Here is a 22,929-nt window from a genome sequence, read left to right on the forward strand (position 1 = left end):
ATTTAGTAGGTGTATATAGGATCAAATACACTTTACTTAACAAATTTCTCTTATAAATTCCTTTCTTATTCAGGCTGACATAATACATACACATTTGAGGGTCAGGTGAAAGAATGAGCAAGATAGTATATCATATCAATCTGACCCCAGAAAACTTCCATTTAATAAACCAAGTTACAGCCTCTTCATACTTCCAGGGTTGAACAAGCAGTTTGTAAGTTGTCTTGCTGAAATATTCACAAATGACAATTCTGCAATAGTATATTTTGCCTGTATACATTATAATCAGTGCCATGAAGTTATTTCTATACGATCGGCCCAAATAAATAGAAGTAATTAAAATATTGTGTATCTGATACTGTACATCCTTTTTCTACATGGACAATATCAGTGTAAAACAGGTGGGCAATGTATGGCATTTCAGATTTTCAGTGCTCCTCAGTTGTATCTAATACAACCCTGGAGGCTACAGCTGATGAGATTACATCCCACAACATCTGGAAGGCCAAACGCTGCTTAATTCTGATGTAAAAGATTAGTTTCTACTCTAATTCCTTCAGAATTCCCTATTTCTCCTCTTTTAATTCACAAAAGTAGATACTTGAAACCATTAAAATTCATCTTGGTGTGTTGTGTGAATTAGTCCTAGATATATATTATTGACTGTATAGCACAGCCACTATTTTCAACAGTGTTTCTTTATAACATTTGTTTATCTATTAATTTCAACTGTGAAAAAACTTAAATTTTCTGTTTGATGTCATTCATTTTCTTTAATAGCAGGAGTTGTAATTGCATGTCTATCCACTGAACTGGCAAGTAAAACCCATTTAACACAGTTGAATGTATTTCCAAGTAGACCTGAATAGGAATGAGTTAGAAAGAGAAGTATAACTGTGGTGATTTCATCCCTTTTATCAAGATACAGTAAAGGCCTGATCTTAAAGGCCCAATTGCATCAATTATCTTTGGATCACTTTAGAATTTTTTCTTTATTTGCAACTTGAAAGAACTTTTGTTGCTTCTGAAGCAGTAACATTCCAGCACCAGCCACTGAGAAACATGATTGGAAAAAGACTTTGTATCTGTTTAGCATTGATTGGTTTCATTCAGTAAATTTTTTATGTAGTTATGAAAATAGTGTTATATATTGGATCTCTACGGGCAAGTAGAAAAAAGATTTTCCTGCTTTGTTGTTATTGTTTTGTTTTGTTTTTGTTTTCTTGCTTGTTTATTATTTGCTATTCCATTAACATGGAAACAAATCATTATACAAATGGGCATGCATTTCAAATTCAACGTATTAAGAATCTTGGCTTTAATACTCTTCTCATCTATTAATTTTATAAAATAAAATACCTACCCAATTTTCCAATCCCAGATTTTTAAAAAATCAATAAAAACAAATGCATCAACTAAATTATTAAAATAGGGGGTTTTAAAGCACATTAGCACAGCTGGAGGTTAACACAGATTAAAGGTATGGTAGATTTTTTAAAAACTTATTGCTTCCATCCTAACAGAGAAGGGCCTAATGAATTTTCATGAGCTTGCTCTACAATGTTCATGTTGTCATGAAAAATTCTTACTCAAATGTGTTTCCAAAATGCAATATAAAAGATGATGGGACATAGAGCAGAATGTTATACATAGAAACCCATAGACAACTATATTCAAAATCTTATGGATAATAATAGTGAAATGTGCCTGGAAATGAACTGGGAGTCAGAACAAATGAACAGAAATACGGGTAGGACATTCTGAAAAACAAACCAAAAATTGACTCTTTTTTTATTATTCTTATTTTTCACCAGAGGAAATCTACAACCACTTCTTCAAGGTCTGGCTACAAATTGCAATAATCCAGTTTATATGTAACAAATGAATTAATACAATATTCAGTAAGCCTAGTAAAGGAAAGGGTGCAGGTGACTCACAAACTGAAGCTAAGGAAAGACATCTTGCCTCCAGGACCATTCCTTAACTACTGGATGGGTTGCATGAAGTAAAATAAATCTGTACCATACATCCAAGCTCAGATCAGCTCTTGCACTAACTAGTACTTTGTCGTTTGTTTGGTTTACTAGTCCATAGTTCATCCTTTAACCTGTTTCTCCTTGATGGTAGTGGTGGTGGTGGGAAATCTAGACTGTAGTTCTAAAAGGCAGTAGGTTGGGGAAAACAGTTCCAGAAAAATATCCACTCCCATAGGTTTAGGTTTTATATATCTCTAATATATAAAATTGGGGCAGATCAAGAGATTTATTTGAGATCAGATTGCTACCTTCTTCCATGGTTTTAATTATAATTAATGATTAATTATAGGATCAAATTTATATTTACCACAATGGATTTTAAAACTACTTTTTCAGTTCACTAATTAATCCTACCATTTGAAATATCTGATCTGTTCCTATATCTGATCTGTTCCTACATTGGTTTAGATGTGATGTCTCTTCAGAATAAGGCAGTATTTCATTGAACAAGGATTCTTCTAGAAATCAGCTTCCAAATCTACCAAATTATTTTTACTATGTTTATTTTTTCAGGTTTTTTTTCTAACACTCTAACTTGGTTCTTATGGAACAGAAATTGGCATGTTAAGAATCCCATAGATGATTCATGTCTGCTTTACATGCCAAGGCATCTGCCCTATATGCTGAGCAAAACTCCCCAGAATTTTGGCTGAGAATTCTGGAATTCATAGTCCCAAAGAAGTGAGCACTAGAATAATTGGTCTAGGTTCTTCCAAATCTAGCATTATGGCATTTATAACATAAGTTATTTAATATGAGTTGATACTGCTACTAGAGTGGGCAGTTCATGGATAGGTTTTAGTGCCATAATAACTGAAATGAAGATATAACTGTGTATCTCCACTTTTCACAGTGCAATTATATAGACTTTCTTATCGTGAAGGTGAATGATGTCTGTTGCTCCTGCAGCATTCAAAGAGCACTGTAAAAAGAAATCTCTATGTAGGTTATTACCCTTTGTTCAATGGCAAAAAGTTAAAAGTTTTTAAATACTTGAAAATAAATTTTCCCTTACACAGCCCCCCTAGGGAATTTCATTTGTAGGCTTAGGAATTCTGAAGTAAATCCTGGAGTCTAGGTACAGTACTCCATCCAAACTCCATAGATGTTTGTTCTAAATAGTGGCTGGAACAATGTGAAACAGTTAAATATGCCAATTTTAGATACGGTGTTTAGTTTGAGCCCTTTATTCTTAGTCATAATGCCTCTTTACCACAACAAATAATTCCTTGATTTCAACAACTTGAAGAAATTACTTCCTTTGCAGTCCTTCCTGAGCCAAGTTGTATTACTTAACCCTTCTTAATTGTTCATAATAAGTCATGATCTTCCTATTATCAATCATTTTTATTATTGCCCCATGAATTCTCTTCTATGTATCTATAACCTTTTGACAATAAAGTTCCAGGAGGAAAATAAGGCATAGCTGGTATGATCTCACCAATCACCACAGACAAGAGCATTACTTCAGAGGCATATATTGTTAATTCCACCTATTTTATCAGTGTTTTTCAAGTTATAGAGTAATGGGAATTGATCCAAGAAACTTTGGAATGACTTACTGCATAAATACTGTAGAAATTTGAGGGAACTGCTTATGTAAATTCAATCATTTTTTTCAGTGCCATAATCCACCATTAAAAGCCATATTTTAATGTGCAAGTGGAGACAGGAAACTTAACTGTTTCGTTAAATGAACAAATCAATTCATTAAAAAAATTAAAATCTCAGTTTTAAAGCAATGGCAAGTGAGTTCTAAGTATTCCATGCCAATGGCATCCATATTATACAGGAAGTGCACATCATTCAGGCAATGGCTGGGATCCAGAAAAACCACAATTGCTATTTTAGGAAATAGGAAAAATTATCTCAAGATTCCTTAAAATATCACTATGATAATTGACTTCATAATTCAAATGTAATGTACTACAACAGCTCTTCCTCATTTATTTTATCTTCATTTCAATTATGTGAATACATCTGTATAAAGAAGAGAAAGGCTGACTTAAAATCAGCTAGTAAGTGACATGTCTAAGTGGAAACATGTATCCAATTTTCCTAGTCCAACATTTTAATAAAGCCTTCCCATACCTGCTACACTCTAGATATAGTTGAGTCTAACTTCTATCAGCCTCAGACATCCAAACATATTATGATTAGGGAGAATGGAATTTGTTTCCCTCATCTGGAGGGTGGCAGGATTTGTTGCAGTGGCCAATTTTATAATTGGCTAAATCTCACCACATTCTCACACAAGAGCTTGCAAGACCTTGATGGTTTTGCAAAATACATTTTTAAAAATTTATTCTGGGAGGAATTCATGGACATCATCTAGGAATGCTATGGATGTCTTGGCATGCACAGGGTTGTCTTGCAGATTTTAATGCAGCAATTCTGCCTGAAAAAAAACTGTTTCCCCAGAGCCTGTCCGTCCTTCCTTCCTTCCTTCTTTCATAAAGCTGATAGACTGGAATGTTGGAATTAGATTCAGAAAGCTGTACAGGAGGAAAGAATAAACACACTCCTTCCAAGACAACTTTGTTAACTTTAAAACAGCTACATGGTCATCTAGCTTTGTGTGTATATGTGCATGCATACAATTATCTGTTTATGTGGAAAATTAAACAGTAGAACTCCTGTATCCCATCTATACTGTTCTAAGGCTGTGATGAAATCATAAAGCCCCCAGTCCAAGTACTACCCCAAAGATTCAAAACAGTACTTTTTTGTAAAGAACCACATCTCAGCCTACTTTCCCCACAAAAATATGGGAATAATATTAACAAGTTGTAATACCCATTAGCCAATGGAAAGCCACAAAATGGGCACAACTACAAAAAAATAGTCACAGGACAAGGGGTGATGATTCCACTGCCCCTGGTGAACTGTTAGTCCAAGAACCAGAATTCATGACCATGAAGGGTTTCCTGGCTATGAGATGTGATGCTTCCTAACAGCATGGATGTTTTCTTTCAGAAATCTGGCTCTGTGTCAGAAGAGGAGGCCCCATCTGCATGGTTTTATCTTCCTTTGATGGGGTTTTTTTTGGGGGGGGTGTTACAGATTATACGAGCATGATAGTAGCAGACTATGCCCTCCAGGCACTCAGGAGGTCTACAACTCTTCCCCTGTTTATTGGCTCTGGAACTAATGAAGAGTATGGTTCTTTGAAAGAAAGGTATCCCAGAAACCCAGCATTGTAATATACTCCATTATCAGCAATATAAAACAATTCAGCTGCAGTATTGTAAAGGCACTCTTGCATTTCCCTAGGGTTGTGCCTTCCAGATATACTAGGACTGCATATCCTGGAGTGGTCATTGGACAGGCTTGCTGAGAATTGCAGGCTTAAAACATCTGGAAGCCATCTGATTTAGGAATTATGCACAAAATTCCATTCAGTGTGTGCCTAAGAGCATTTCCTCAGAAAGAGTTCCCAGTTGTTTCAGTGAAAGGTTTATGATAGTAGATTGCTCAGAAGTAGTTCTATTATAGTATTTTTTCTCAAGCTCAGCATTTTTTTTCACTGTTGAATTGAAGTGCTACCCACCTCTAATTAAACTGGCTTAAAACCATGCTGGTGTCAGATTTACCATCCCTGTGGCCAGTCCTTTACCTGCCTCCATTTCTCTGTTCACATGGACAGGCAAATGAAAGTGTCCTAATTATGTTCCTGCAGGAAGTTTAAAGCGAAGTGGCTGGTTGATTCATCTAGCTTTGTTTTCTTCTGGATGTCAACAGCTGATGGAATACAGCCACTGGTCACTCCAGTGATGCAGGAATGGGGCATGAAATTGACTAACATGCAAAGCCTGCCAAAGCGGCCGTCTGGAGGTAACTCTCTGCCATTCTAGTCAATTTCTTTTCAGGACAGAACTGGATGAGTCAGGAAGACAACTATCCGTACTTGGAGGCACAGCACTGGCTCAGGAGCTGAGACTAGCAAAAGCGAGGCAGCTGAGCACCACCCAAAGCTACAATGGGAGGTGGCAGGAAGCAATAGCAGAATGGCAGCAGACTAGGCTGACCAGGGACCAAAATGAAGGGTCAGGGTGAGCTTAGATTTGCCTTAAATGACCAGTAGGCACTCCCTGGCTTTTTCCATTATCCATCGGATATTGGCAATTTGGTCCCTAGTTCCTCTGCCTTTTCTAAACCCAGCTTGTACATCTGGCAATTCTCGCTCCATGAATTGCTGAAGTCTCCCTTGCAGGATCTTGAGCATTACCTTACTGGCATGTGAAATGAGTGCCACTGTTCGATAATTTGAACATTCTTTAGTGTTTCCCTTTTTGGGTATGGGGATATAAGTTGATTGATTTCAATCTGATGGCCATTCTTGTGTTTTCCAAATTTGCTGGCATATAGCATGCATTACCTTGACAGCATCATCTTGCAAGATTTTGAACAGTTCAGCTGGGATGCTGTCATCTCCTGCTGCCTTGTTATTAGCAATGCTTCTTAAGGCCCATTCAACCTCACTCTTCAGGATGTCTGGCTCTAGCTCACTGACCACACCATCAAAGCTATCCCCAATATTGTTATCCTTCCTATACAGGTCTTCTGTATATTCTTGCCACCTTTTCTTGATCTCTTCTTCTTCTGTTAGGTCCTTGCCAACTTTGTTTTTGATCATACCCATTTTTGCCTGGAATTTACCTCCGATGTTTCTAATTTTCTGGAAGAGGTCTCTTGTCCTTCCTATTCTATTGTCTTCTTCCACTTCCGCGCATCGCTTGTTCAAAAATAATTCCTTATCTCTTCTGGCTAATCTCTGGAATTTTGCATTTAATTGGGCATATCTCCCCCTATCGCTGTTGCCTTTTGCTTTCCTTCTTTCTTGGGCTACCTCTAGTGTGTCAGCAGACAGCCATTTTGCCTTCTTGGTTTTCTCTTTCTTTGGGATGTATTTTGTTGCCGCCTCCTGAACAATGTTGCAAACTTCTGTCCAGAGTTCTTCCGGGACCCTATTGTCATGTTCCTCGTTGCAAGGCATAAGTGCATCACAACGGGGAACATGCACATCAGGAAAGACGAAGGGATAACCATTATCCTTTAAACACACACATCATCCCTTAAGCACCCAAACCCATAAATAAATCATCAGGACAATAGGAGCGCACCTCAGACAGGATCTGGAAACCATTAACAGATCGGGGGAACTCCCACCCATTACCCCGGGGGACGCATCTGCACCGGACGAAGGCAAGGAGACAAAGGGGAACGTCGGAGATCGCCCGAATCACCCATCGTCGGACCCATACCAACGCTAATCACCCATCCGGACCTGGCTTGGGGGACAATAGGGGGTGGAGGAGAACAAGGTCCGCCACTGGGGTATAAATGGGAGACCCTGATACTGCACCCGCATTCCCGTCTTTTTCTCCGTATGCATTCTGCTTCAATAAATCCGGAAATCCTTAAACCCTTTAAGTGAGTCCATGTCTTATTCGGAGCAAGGCTACCCTGACATAAAGACGGGAATCGAAAAAAAAAATTTCCACTAGCACCAGTCCAGATCCAATCTGTGAGGGAACCAAGCTAGTGATGGAAGACTTCATCTTACGGCGAGGCAGCTACCCGGTGACCGGCAACGGAACTCCCATCCCCACGAACGGAAGGTGCCCAAGGCCCCGACGGCGCAAGGCCCAGGGGAGCTCGAGATCGAGTTCGGAGGAGGAAGCAACGACGAACGCCACCCGTGAGTCCCATGGCATGTGGGCCACCATCGACGAGACAGGGGGATCCTCACCCGGATCGCCCGGAACCCCGGAGGAACCACGGGACGTCCCATCATCCACGGCGTCAGGAACCAAAGGAGAGCGGAGGGGCGACCGCACCAAGAAGGGCTCGCGAACGGCGGCAAGGCTGAGCACGGTTGAGGAAAAGCTGGAGGCGATGCAGCAGCTGCTCCAGAGGTTAGCAGAGGCGTACGAATCCCACAGCCGGGGCGCGGAAGGACCAGGCACCAAATGCCCGACACCTCTTACCCCCCCCCTCGGAGACACACCAGCCAGAGAGACGGAGGAGAGGTCCAGAGGACGACACAGCACCAGGCAGAGTCCGCTTCCAGGAACCCACCAGTTGGGCTCCACCCCACCCTCCCACCCCGATGGCGAGACGACCGGAACGAAGCGGGAGCCGGCAAGAGATGGCACCGACACCACCCGACGCCTGACGGAGGGAATCCCCATGTCAAGACCACGGAGCCCCGACTGCCCGAAGCACACCTAGACGCCCAGATGCGGCTTGGAGCCCACCGAGAGCGGCGATCGAGGACTTCGGCATTCAGTTCGATGGGGACCCCACAAAACTCTCCTTTTTCCTCACCAACGCGAGGAACTATATGGAGGAATGGGGCCCCTACTTCCGAACAGAGAAAGGCAAGGTAAATGCCTTAGCAATCAAATTAAAAGGATGGGCTGCTGACTGGTATGTCCAGTTAAGCCAGGCAGGCGCCCCAGAACTCGAGGACTGCAATGAATTCCTCTGGGCAGTGGAACTGCACTTCAGGGACCCCCTGGAAAGGGAGAGGGCGAAAAGAGCCCTGAAAACCCTCAAACAAGGACAGCACTCCGTGGCAGATTATGCCATGGAGTTCCAAACCCTGGCCAGTAAGGTCGAAGTATGGTCCCAGTCCACCCTCATTGAGCGGTTCAAGGAGGGTCTCAATCTGAACATGCTCAGGTGGGCACTGTGCAGAAATAACCCCGACACTCTGGTGGAGTGGATCCGGCTGGCAGGAGAGGCAGAGGACGCCCAGGACACTTTCCTCCAAGCAAAAAGGGAAGCGCAGCATGCAGAGGCGGCAAGAGGACCCCGCACAGTTGCAGGACCGGCGAAGTTGAGACCCCAACCTTGGAAGGAGGAAAGAGATGGATGGTTCGCCAAGGGTCAGTGCCTCAGGTGTGGGAAGGAGGATCACAAGGCGGCAGCTTGCCTGAAAGCGAAGGCGAGGGACAGCTCGGGGAAGGCACCAACCAAGCCAACCCCAGCACCCAGGAAAATGCCAGGCGTGACGGGTGAAACCGTGGCAAAGGACTTCCCCTACTGCACCAAAGACGAGGAAAGCGACAACGACAAACCAGCGGAAAACGCCAGCCACCTGCCCTAAGGAGCACCAGAGGACAGGTGGAAGAAAACAAGAGGTGCGACGACTTCGGGGTGAGTGAAAATTGTCCCACCTTATATGTGAAAGTCACCCTAACCCACGGTGGAAAGATGGAAAAAGTTTGGGCACTAATTGACTCTGGCTGCTCGAAGTGCCTTATGCACCCGGACCTGGCGGCCGCGCTAAACCTCCGCTGCTATCCACTTCAGAACCATATTGTTTTTACACAGTTGGATGGATCAGCAGCGGGGGGGGGGGCGGTCACCCAATACACGGACAAAGTTGCGCTGCGGCTCGGCAAGGAAAGACTGCCCTTCATCGTGGCACCAGTGGGCCAACCCCTAATCATCCTAGGGATCCCGTGGCTAGTGCAACACAACCCACAAATAAACTGGACAACCAGGGAAATCACGTTTTTGGATGGGCACTATCAAGCACCCACAGGGGATCGGGTTCCCCGTGCTTCAATGGGGAGGGCGGTGACTACCTCGATGCATCTGGAGGCAGTGAACCTGGAGGGTCTGCCAGTCAGATATGCAGAGTTTGCTGATGTGTCTGGTGAAAAGGAGGCTGACAAACTCCCACCCCATAGAAAAACAGACTGCACCATAGAACTGGTCCCTGGCGCACCCCTACCAAAGCCCAAAATCTATGCAATGACCCAGAAGGAGCTGGCAGCATTAAGGGAGTTCGTCGATAAAAATTTAGCGTGGGGTTTTATTGAGCCCGCAAACTCACCAGTCAGAGCCCCCGTCCTCTTTCGGGAAAAAAAGGACGGGTCACTGAGGCTCTGTACTGACTACCGCGGTTTGAACGCCGTGTCCATCTCAAATAAATACCCCCTACCCACAATAAAGGACATTCTTGCCCACCTGGCAAAGGGCAAGATATTCTCAAAACTGGACCTGAGGAAAGCCTACTTCCGAATACGAATATGGGAGGGGGATGAATGGAAGACGGCTTTCAACTGCCCGCTGGGGTCTTTTCAATATAAAGTTTTACCATTTGGGTTGGCGGGGGCACCAGGAGTATTTATGCAGTTAATTAATGAGGTCCTGCATGACCACTTATTTAAGGGGGTGCTTGTCTATCTCGACGATGTTTTAATATATTCAGAGACCAAAAAAGAGCACGAACGCTTAGTAAAGCAAGTGTTCAGGAAACTCTGCAAGGCAGAGCTATACGCCAAGTTCTCCAAGTGTGAGTTTCACAAGGACCAAATTAACTACCTGGGCTATAGAATCTTGGCAAGGGGGATCAAGATGGACCCAAGCAAGGTCCAAGCCATACTGGCGTGGGAGCACCCACGCACGAGGAGGCAACTCCAAAGTTTCCTCAGTTTCACAAATTTCTACAGGGGTTTTATCCAGGGGCTGGCAGAAATTGTGCTGCCTCTAACTGACCTACTCTGGACAAAGGGCCTGGGAGACACACGTAAATCAAGGAACCCGGGGGTGCTCCTGAACTGGACAGCTGATTGTCGAAGGGCTTTCGAATGCCTCAAAAGCCTCTTTACAGCAGAGCCAGTACTGCAACACCCTGACCCCACCAGACCCTTCATCGTGCAAGTCGACGCATCCGACTTCTCCATCGGAGCACTCCTGCTTCAGCGGGATTTTGACAATCAGCTGAAGCCCTGCGCGTACCTTTCCCACAAGTTCTCCGAAATGGAACGGAGATGGCACGTGTGGGAAAAGGAGGCGTTCGCATTCAAGGCAGCCCTAGAGACATGGAGGCACCTTCTGGAAGGGGCCTCCTGCCCCTTCGAGGTCTGGACAGACCACAAAAACCTAGAGGCTCTCAGCACTCCAAAATGCCTCAGCCCAAAGCAAGTACGCTGGGTGCAATTCTTCAGCTGGTTTAACTTTAAATTAAAGTTCATACCAGGGAGGAAGAACTTCCTAGCAGATGCCCTTTCCCGACGGCCTCAGGATGCCAGCCAGGCATCGGACATTGTGGGTACTGTGTGAACCGACACACAGCTGGGCTGCCCTGCTGTCACACGCAGCCAAACAAGAACCCAACGCACCCCAGCACAAACACCCACGAATGGAGGGAGACACAGGTCAATTTCACTGAACTGGCAACAACGACTCGTTCAAGCCCTCGAGACAGATACATGGTTGCAAACCAACAAACACCATGTATCTGTTACGAACGGTCTAGCCTGGAGACAGAAGAACCTGTACATGCCAGAGACATTGCGAGCGGAAGTTTTAAACCGCTCCCACGATGACAAGACGGCCAGGCACTTTGGGTTCGTCAAAACATTACATTTAATCAGGTGACAATTCTGGTGGCCTACTCTCAGAAAGGACGTTAAAGAATATGTCGCTGCTTGCCCCACATGTGCCATGTCAAAACGAAAGGTGGGGAAGCCCCAAGGACTGCTGCAGCAAGTAGCAAGCCCCTCCCATCCCTGGGAGGAAATTTCCATGGACTTCATTGTAGACCTACCACCCAGCCAAAGAAAAACGGTCATCTGGGTGGTAAAAGACTATTTTTCCAAGCAGGCACACTTCATACCCTGTGCGTCCATTCCCTCCGCGCAACAGCTGTCACACCTATTCCTTACCCACATCTATAAACTCCACGGTGCCCCCTCCAGTTTGGTGACTGATAAGGGCACACAATTTACATCTAGGTTCTGGAAAGAATTTTTAAAACTTATTGGGACCAAGCAGGCACTGTCCACGGCCTGGCACCCCCACACAGATGGCTCTACGGAGATTCTTAACTCCACCCTGGAGCAATTCCTACGATCATTCATTAACTATCAACAGGACAATTGGGTGGACCTGCTATCTTTTGCAGAGGTAGCCTACAACGCAGTGCACCAGAGCACAGGTCACACCCCATTCAAAGTGGTTTATGGCAGAGACTTCGTGCCAATCCCGGAACTGCCCCAACCAGACACCTCGCCCTGTTCCCCAGATGACTGGGTGTCACAACTGTCCACGGTTTGGCCCGTCATCCAGCTGGCTCTCGCAGACGCGCAAGCTACATACAAAAAGTTTGCAGACAATCACAGGGCGGCACAACCGAACTACAAAGTGGGAGATAGGGTCTACCTCTCCACTAAGTTCATCAAGTCCCCACAGCCCTCAAAGAAATTGGCACCCAAATTCATTGGACCGTTCCGAATCATAGAAATTATCAACCCAGTGACCTTCAAGCTAGACCTACCCCACAATTTGCAGCACATACACCCAGTATTCCACTGTGCCCTACTGAAACTGGCCACCCCATCAAAATGGCACAATGAAACCCCCCCGCCTCCACCCATCATGATAGATGGGCAACAACATTTTGAAATTAAGGAGGTACTAGACTCCAGGAAACTAAGGGGCACCCTACAGTACCTCATCAAATGGCGACATTTTCCACACCCAGAGTGGGTCCAAGCGCAAAATGTTTCAGCGAAACGGCTGGTCAAAAGCTTCCATGAAGCATACCCGAACAAACCGGCACCTTAGAATTCTCTTAGGGGGGCAGCATGTCATGTTCCCTGTTGCAAGGCATAAGTGCATCACAACGGGGAACATGCACATCAGGAAAGAGGAAGGGATAACCATTATCCTTTAAACACACACATCATCCCTTAAGCACCCAAGCCCATAAATAAATCATCAGGACAATAGGAGCGCACCTCGGACAGGATCTGGAAACCATTAACAGATCGGGGGAACTCCCACCCATTACCCTGGGGGACGCACCTGCACCGGACGAAGGCAAGGAGACAAAGGGGAACGTCGGAGATCGCCCGAATCACCCATCGTCGGACCCATACCAACGCTAATCACCCATCCAGACCTGGCTTGGGGGACAATAGGGGGTGGAGGAGAACAAGGTCCACCACCGGGGTATAAACGGGAGACCCTGATACCGCACCCGCATTCCCGTCTTTTTGTCCGTATGCATTCTGCTTCAATAAACCCGGAAATCCTTAAACCCTTTAAATGAGTCCGTGTCTTATTCGGAGCAAGGCTACCCTGACACCTATCTACTAAGTCCAGTCCCTTAAATCTATTCTTCACCTCCACTGCATATTCCTTAGGAATATTAGTGAGCTCATATCTAGCTGATCTGTGGGTCTTCCCTAATCTCTTTAGTCTGATCCTAAATTGTGCAATAAGAAGTTCATGATCGGAACTACAGTCAGCTCCAGGTCTTGTTTTTACCGACTATATAGATGTCCACCACCTTTGGCTGCAAAGGATGCAGTCAATCTGATTTTGGTGTTGTCCATCTGGTGAAGTCCATGTATAAAGCCATCTCTTAGGTTGTTGGAAGAGAGTGTTTCTTATGCAGAGTGAGTTGTCTTGGCAAAATTCTATCAGCCTATGTCCTGCTTCATTTTGTTCTCCCAGGCCATGCTTACCTGTAATTCCAGGTGTCATTTGACTGTCCACCTTAGCATTCCAGTCTCCCATGATGAAAATAACATCTCTTTTAGGCATGTTGTCCAGTAGGTGCTGCAGATCCTCATAGAACTGCTCTACTTCAGCTTCTTCAGCATCTGTGGTTGGGGCGTATATTTGGATCACTGTGATGTTAGATGGCTTGCCCTGAATTTGAATTGAGATCATTCTATCGTTTTTTGGATTGTATCCAAGCACTGCTTTAGCCACTTTACTATTAATTATGAAGGCTACTCCATTTCTTCTGTGGTCCTCTTGTCCACAGTAGTAGATCTGGTGGTCATTTGATGTGAAGTGGCCCATTCCAGTCCATTTCAGTTCACTGACGCCCAAAATGTCTATCTTTAATCTTGACATCTCACCAATAACCACATCCAATTTGCCCTGGCTCATAGATCTTACATTTCAGGTTCCAGTGGTGTGTTGATCCTTAGAACATCGGATTCGCCGTTCACCACCAGCACTGTTGGCCGCTAGCCGTCCTTTCGGCTTTGAGCTAGCTGCGTCATCACATCTGGGGCTAGTTGAACTCATCCTCTGTTCCTCCCCAGTAGCATTTTGACCATCTTCCGACCTGGGGGTCTCATCTTCCAATGGTATACCGACATATCTCTGGTTGTACTGATCCATTTAGTTTTCATGGCAAGAATACTGGGGTGGGTTGCCATTACCTTCCCCAGGGATCGCATTTAGTCTGACCTCTCTGTCATGACCTTCCCGTCTTGGGTGGCCCTTCACGGTTTAGCTCATGGCATCATTGAGGTGCTCAAGCTCCAGCACCATGACAAGGTAACGATCCTTTGCTGAAGACCTGTAGTGGTACTTGAGCTTATCTAACTTATGGACTGGGGACAAGATGAAAGCAATGTCATGGGGACCTGGCAGAAAAAAAAGATATTGCTGAGCTACAGAAACAAGTTTATACCATTATTAGATGCTAGCAATAAACTGTCATCAATCCATGATTTATGTATATAATTGTCTTCATTTTTATGCAAGTAGTCTAGAACCAAGATGTGTACAAACACTGAAAGTTAACTACTGTAGACAAGGAAAGTGGGCTAGATTCTGAGGAATAATATAATTGAGACTGGAAGGTTAATAGAAATGTGGATTGTTTTAATATATCTAGCATAGTTGGGAAGATGCTTAATAGTGAAATATATGAAAGGAGAATACCTCTATCCCAGCCCCATCCAAAAATGATATGTTCCAGATATCTCTATGTGAAAAAAAAATAATGTAGTGTGAAAGAGACAGTGGTTTGGGGAAAGCTGCAAAAAACACCAGGTTTGGACTTCAAGTTGAAATTTTCTTGAAATAGCAGTGTGAAAACTGGCTATCTTTTGAAATGTTTAAGCTATGTTCAGCAAATGTTCAATCTGTCTATTTGTGAATAAATTCAAATATTACCAAACATGCCAAAATCTCCAGTGATTTTATTCCAAAGAAACCAAATCTGATAAGTACTGCATTCTAGGCACTCTTCACCTTCCAAAATAAATTATCTTAAAAGGTACCTGCAACTTCTGAAAGGAAGACTGAGGATGCTGATTTGCCAGAATTGCCTCAGAAAATCAGTCCAACCAGGATGGCTTCACTGGAGCATGTAAGATCTTAAAGACAGGCAGTGCAGCATATCAGCATGTCCCTTAGATATCTCCCATGTTATCTGAAAGGTTCCCTGGAACCATATTTTCTTTACATCCTTTTAATATAACTAAACAAATAGGTAAAGTACCAGACTCCAGCATATTTATTTGCAGCAATGCTGTTGAACTCATTTGGGTAGTAGAGAAAAACTGGCAGGCATTTTTTGAACAGGCAATTCAGACCACAGGCTTTTTGTGACTATGCCTACCACATGCTCTCAAAATTTCAAGCAATTTTTAAAAATTGCCTAGCCCTAAGCATGCACCACACAACATTGTTTGCTTGTGGTCCAAGAATGTTATCCATTATGTGTGTACAGAGACTCCTAGGAGCTGGTTATTCAAGAGAGACAAATATGATTCAGTGCTTCTGAAGTGAAATGTTGAATAAAATGTAGCATGGGAAAAACAGAATATAGGACACACACCTAGTTATTTCCCACTAAAGAGTGAAACATTTTCCTCCACTGAAAGCTGCTGCTCTTTTTTAAACAAAATTCTTGTGGGTCATTTGTGGATTCTGGCCAGCAATGTGCACATCGGAAAGCATTTTCTCCACAAGACAGGAAGAAGAAAGGGAACAGCTTGGACATTTTTCAGCTGCTGTTCTGAAGCCCTCTGTGAACTTAGAAAATTTAAAAAAGAAGAGAGAACCAGTTTGTATAATTAACTTCTCCTAGCCTCAAGGTGATTTCTAGTATAAACACATCCAGTTTTAGAAACTGCTGTTGGTCAGAGAGGAACAATCTGAATAAAAGTTGGGGGTTATTTTCTTTGTGGACTGACCATTTCACAGGCAACTTTGTTCAGTCCAAGCATGTGATTTTATAAATAGCCTCAGAAAAATTAAGCTGCCAGTTTTCCAGTACATGTTGACAGAGTGACCCCTTGTAAATGCTGCATGTCAAACAACATAGTCCTTAGCTTTTACATATTATTTGTGACATTTCTGAATGATTTCCTAAGCAGGTGTTTCCTTATTTCAGCAGGAAGATATGCAATGGATTTAAATGAATGAAGCTTATTTCTATGCCTTTGTTACGTTCAGGCAGTTTGCTGGCTTCTGCAATCCCCACTGGGAAAGAAATTTAGTAAAATTGTTCCGGGAATCAGTAATTCCTTTGTGTTTATGCCACCACCCTTCAATGTCTTATCACAGCCTGTACCTAACCCAGATCTTCCATATATGATGGGTACAGCTGGCTAGGAGGATGGGAGTTACAGTATTGCATCTTTTAAAGGTGCCAGGTTGGTAAAAGCTATTTTATTTTGGTGCATTCTTGTAACACACTTTTGAGATGTCTACTCACACCTGCTGTTTTTCTCAAGCAGCAGCAACAGCAGTGGTTTGCCAGCAAAATTCCTATTTGTCACCCCTCCCTCCCCTCCCCTCCCCTTCCCTTCCCTCCCCCCCCCAAGCCTCACTGATGGATCACTCTCTTCATATGTTACCTTTATAAAATAGGTGCATTTAGTTTCTTATAGTATTCTAATTCTTGTTTCAAAGGACTATTTAAAAAAAAATCACATAGCAGCTGCTGATTAAGCAGAAAAATGACAAGAGTAGGAAAGACTATTTAACACTTTCCTTCCACATAATTTATGTTGGCAGAGTGCTAGGAAAGCCTTTGGCCCAGGAGAGATCAGAAAAGTCACACACCAGGCATTTCTATAAAAATAATTTTATTTACAGAAAGTAAAACATATTTAAAAGCTTCTGCATTCTCATAGGCTCTCAGTGAGAGCTGCTTAACTCTCTACATGCCTATACAGAAGGGAAACTGAAACTAAAACAAGTCCAGGCAAGTTCTTCCCTTAGGCAATGCAACCATTAACAGGTGAAAAGGGGACAATTAAATTCAACCTCTTCACCTGGCCAAAATGATTAGTTACCATAGTAACCTTAATCTGTAGTAGAAAACATATTAACACTCCCCTTTTTATACTACAGAATAGGACACAAACCAATTTTCTTTGATAACTCTGTATGTCTTTCCATTCACATTATTTTCACATTATCTCCCCTTTGGTTTAACAGAAAGCTACCATCCTTCTTCCTGTGTATTTCCAAACCTAGATAATTTGTTACAGTTCCAAGGCTTTTTAATGTGAAATGGCTTTTCATGCAGGCTTCAAAATCAAGCCTTTGTTTTTCTTTCTTCATATATACACATGGATCTGCTTTTCCTTTTTCAAAACCAAAATTCTGCAGTTTTTCATCTAATTTTTGGTTCCAGGATCTAGCACCTTGTTTTAACCCATAGATTGATTTCTGCAATTCACAGACTAGATTCTCCCCTTTTTCATAGCCAGGGGGTTGCTGCATGTATAATTTGTGGTCTAAATCACCAATGCAGTCTGAATGTCATAGTGGTGAACTGACATTCCTTTGAGTGCAGCAATTTTTAACAGTAATCTAATTGATTCACCTTTAGTAACTGGTGCAAAAGTCTTGTACAAGTCTAAATCCTTCCTTTGAGTGAACCCTTTTGCAACTAACCTTGCTTTATATATTTGGATTTTGCCATGAGCATCCCTTTTCAGTTTGAAAACCCACCTACAACCTAGACAGCGTTCATTGGGAGGTAGATTTACCAGTTTCCATGTTTTATTTTCTTTCAAGGATGCTAACTCCTGTTGCATGGCAGAATGCCAATTATGTGCAATCTCAGGTGGTAAAGCATTCACTTGTTCTAAAGACTCAGGTTCTGTGAATACGTGAAAAGCCTTTACTGTTTCAGCCTGAAAACGTGATGGAGGAACGCCTTTATTACTCCTCTGAGATCTGCGAGGTAATACAGGGCTTAAATTTTGACTCCTATCACTTTCCTGGGAAGTATCTGTCTCATCAGACAGATCTTCAGTTTGCTTTTCTGGTTTAATGTCCTCATCAGGCAAAAGATCACCATCAGCAAGTCCTTGCTGTTCTCTTGTGGTGGTCAGATCAACTGGAGAGCTAGAGTTTAATCTCCCCCAGTTTTGTTCAGCAAAAAAAGTGCTTTCGCTAATTATTAATTTCTCTCCCATTATGAACCTGTAGCTCCTCTGGCTTTGTTCATAGCCAACAAAGATGGCTTTCTTTGTTGTGGGGCCTCCTTTCCTTCTGTTTTGGAATATGAACCCAAGCAGTGCTACCAAACACTCTAAGATGGTTTACCTTTGGTTTCACACCATAAAACAAATGGAATGGAGTGTCCTGAATCACAGTTATACAATCTGTTTTGTACATAACAGGCAGTAGATATTGCCTCTCCCCAATACTTAAAAGATAAATGTGAATCTTTAAGCGTGCATTCCATCGCATTTTGCAAGGTTCTGCCCTTTCTTTCAGCAACACCATTTTGCTGAGGGGTGTAAGGGTTAGAAAGAATTTGTTCTATCCCCTTTTCCACTAGGAACCTTTTGAATTTGTGAGAAAGGTACTCTCCTCCTCTATCACATTGGAGTGCAGATACAGGCCTAGGGAATTTTCCATTTGCCCATGTCACAAAACCGTTAAATTTCTCAAATGCCTCATCTTTGTGTTTTAAGATGTAGATAAATGTGTATCTTGAGAAATCATCAATGATGGTCATTGCATACCTTGCTTGTCCAAGACTTGGAGCAAAAGGACCAATAATGTCAGAGTGTACAATTTCCAAAGGTCTAGTTGTAACTCTGCCACTGTGCTTACTCACAGGAGCTTTTAGTGTTTTGCATTCTTTGCAAACTACACAATCTTAGTATTTACCACAGGGTTTTATCTTTAGGTCAGCACACAGCTGTGGCATTTGTGCTATATACTTGAAATTAGCATGACCAAATCTCCTGTGCATCAGGTGTATACATTGGTCATGATATGGCATGTTGCCAACTGCAGCCTTGCAGCTTGGCTTCCTTGCATTTTGCACAATGTACAAGGAGTCTTTTAATATACCAGTAGCACACAATTTTCCATTTTTACGTATCTCACAACCATTTTTCTTAAATGTTATGACATACCCTGTTGCAGCCAATTGTGCCACAGATGAAAAGTTTGATTGTAAATTTGGCACATACAACACACCTTTTACAGTTTCTCCCAAGCAGGGTAAATACAAGTCACCTTGTCCCATAAATTTGGTCACAGACCCATCAGCCAAAGATACACTTTGTCTTTTAGTTTTAGACAGTGACACAAAAGAGCTTTTACAATTACAAAAATGACAATTGGCCCCAGAATCTAACACCCATACATCAGAATTACCCTTCTCAGCAACCTGTGCAATTTGGCTTGTCTGAAGAGCCTTCTTCTGTGTTGCCCTTGTGTCCTTCTTCTCTGTCTTTCTACTCTTGGATCTCAAGGCACAGTCTTTCTGCAAATGTCCAGCTGAACCACAGGTGAAGCATCGCTGGCTGGCTAGTGCTGTGGCCTCAGCTTCCTTTCCCTTCTTTTCCCTTGTTTTCTGGTACTGCAGCTTTCCAGAAGAGATGGGGGGGATCTTTCCTCTCTCTTCTCCCATTCAGCGAGTAAGTGCTGTGTAACATATGATGGGGTGAGGTCTGCTTCAGGCATAGCCTCCAGGGTACAAATCAGCGTGTCCCACATTTCATTCAGTGAGGACAGGAGGATGTAGGATTTTGTGAGAGGTATAAATTCCATTCCTCTCTCCTGCAACTCAACAAACAGCTGCTGAATATAATGCAGGTGCTCAGGAAGGCTATCTCCTTCTGCAAGGTAGGCTTTGTACAGCTTTTTTGTCAGGGTAACTTTACTCCATGCTGTTGCCTTTACATATAAGTCTCTCAAAGCATCCCAAAGTTGCTTTGCAGACTGCATACCTCGCACGTGGACTAGCTGATTGTCCTCAACTCCCAGGATAATGGTGGCTCTAGCCCGCTCATCCTGTCTCAGCCATTCAGCACTGCGATTTTGGGGGGTTTGCTCACCAATTGGCAGCCAAAGATTCTCTCTGTGAAAATACATGTCCATCTTCAGGGCCCAATTCAAATAGTTGGTCTCTGATAGGCGCTCCAGAGGCATCGCTGAGGGCTGGGAGGTAGCCATGGCTTCTTCCTTCTTTTGCAAGTCACCTCAGCTGGCTTCTTTGTCCTGTAGACCAGCAGTTGCTGGAAAATCTCCAGGTGGCTCCAAAGCAAATCTTCACAGGTCTTTGCTACCTGCCTTTAAATTGTGCATGAGGTGTGGAGCTGATCTCTCTATTCTCTCTGGGGTTTTACTGGGCTGCTTACTGGGCCCATAACCTGTTGGCAGAGTGCTAGGAAAGCCTTTGGCCCAGGAGAGATCAGAAAAGTCACACACCAGGCATTTCTATAAAAATAATTTTATTTACAGAAAGCAAAACATATTCAAAAACTTCTGCATTCTCATAGACTCTCAGTGAGAGCTGCTTAACTCTCTACATGCCTACACAGAAGGGAAACTGAAACTAAAACAAGTCCAGGCAAGTTCTTCCCTTAGGCAATGCAACCATTAACAGGTGAAAAGGGGACAATTAAATTCAACCTCTTCACCTGGCCAAAATGATTAGTTACCATAGTAACCTTAATCTGTGGTAGAAAACATATTAACAATTTATATTCTCAAAATATCACCCAACCCCACCCTAAAGAAACCTACTCAGGCAATCAACCAAGCAGCAAACAACAGCCCAATCAAAGAACTCCCAAGGAGAGAACAACACCCCTACCAACACATGCAGGGCAAGCCAGGGTATATAAACTGAGAGCAATGCCCACTCCCTATTTGCACTGAAGATGTTACCTAGCCTGGCAATGAAACGTCTTCAAGAAAACAACAAGGCTCTGAGAGCACCAAGGACTCAACCCTGAGCTACAAATATTAACTTCGATGTGAATGAATTTTATCGTTATGCTATAATTTTATAAGTTATGCTAATAACAAGTCCATTTTACATGCACTCCTACCTATTATGGACACTATACTGGAGACTATACTGTATATGGTGTCTATACTAGGCTCCCATACAATAACCATACTATATGTGGGTATGCTTATATACAGAGATTTAGTCAACAACCCATGTATTGGTATACTTCCCATTGTACCAACCAGCGTGTCTGGCACCCATAAACCAATTGTCAGAAATTTTAGTTATCTTTCTGATTAAGAAGTTACAATCTTCCTACTGCAAGATCTAATTTGGGCAACCACTATAAAGGTTGTCAAGTTTCTGGGAATTGCTATGGCTTGCAGAAATCGATTCTCTTTCCTCATTATTAATTGTTTAAGTTTGGTTCTTGTGTATTTTAAATTTTTTTACCTGTGTTTTATTTGTCTGGGACCATAAATAAATAAATAAGTGTGCATCAACATACAGCATAATTTGCCTTCTTTATGTATGTATTATTCCTTGCCAAGTCCTGAACATAGAATTCGATCAGAGAGATATCATACATTCCCCCTAATCTTGTCTTGATCCATTTTGTCCATGTCTGTTCAAATCACCATGTAGTGCACGCTATGCCTATTCTACCATCAAAACATTTTTTCTGCTTTTGCTTCCTTGATAAGGACACATGTACGCAACCCTTTCCATTAGTCTTCCATTAGTTCAAAGATACCTGAGCAGCAGACTGTTTTTCTGCTTACATGTCAAGAGTTGGTTCGTGCTTCCAGAAAGGACATCCACTCACATAAAATATAGGATCCAATTTTTGGAATCCTCTGTTCTATTTGCTGCAGTTCTATATATGCAGTTCTCTGCATCCAGGCCCCCTCCCCAATTTTCAGAAACAGATCTCCAGAAATGAAACACTTTGTAGGGAAAATAGAAAAAAATCAAGGGGCCCACCCTGAAACATTTTCTTTTAGCATAAAACACAATTGGATGCAGCTATACATACCTAATACCTAAGTTTACTTCACTTACAAACACTATTGTAAACATTCAAAAGCAGGCCAAAATGCTCAGCTGCCATGTATACAAAACATAACCTTAGACAGGCATCCCCGTTCCTTCTCCACTTCATAGGAGTAATGAAGAAAAACAATAAGGATGTGGTGCATTGTAACATATGCAGCCAATTTCCATGATGAGCAAAATGTAAGACTATTAGATATCAGGCAAAGAAGTAGCATCAATTTCAGCCCCTGATAATGGCATAAAATTACCTATCAACTGCACATTTTCTGAAGATCTCATTACATAATTATATATGACACATATTCTTTTTTCAAGAGAAAGAAAAGAGTTGCTAGAGGAATATCTCTCAGATGTCATCATATTTTTTACTTTTATTACTTTTATCTTATAAAACCCAGATGCAAATACATAATTCCTCATTTGTGGACCATTAGTGGCAAAGAACATCACCATCTCTTTCACCAGATTTTTCTCCAGTCCCCCTGACCAATTCTGAGAGATGATTGAGAAGAAATCCTTATCCATAGTTACTCAGATAAAGATTTATATTTGTATCTGCAGACCATCTCAGTGCATGGTTCAAGATGTCCATAAAATTAGCACCACTTCAAAGGCAACATTTTGCATCACCCTTTAATATCATCCCAGCCACATTGTCAGATCACACTTGAAGTTTTATTAAAAATAAAGCAGACTCCTCCATACCCAGTCTTGTCCATCCTCTCCTACAGAACAGCATGGTCACCATATCAGCTTTGATTATATGTTTTCAAAAGTTCCCTGAATACAATTTCAAAGATACATGTGCTGAATATGAATTTAATTTTTGACTCATCGTTTCAG

Source organism: Candoia aspera, chromosome 6, assembly GCF_035149785.1.
Source record: "Candoia aspera isolate rCanAsp1 chromosome 6, rCanAsp1.hap2, whole genome shotgun sequence".
Classification (NCBI taxonomy): domain Eukaryota; kingdom Metazoa; phylum Chordata; class Lepidosauria; order Squamata; family Boidae; genus Candoia; species Candoia aspera.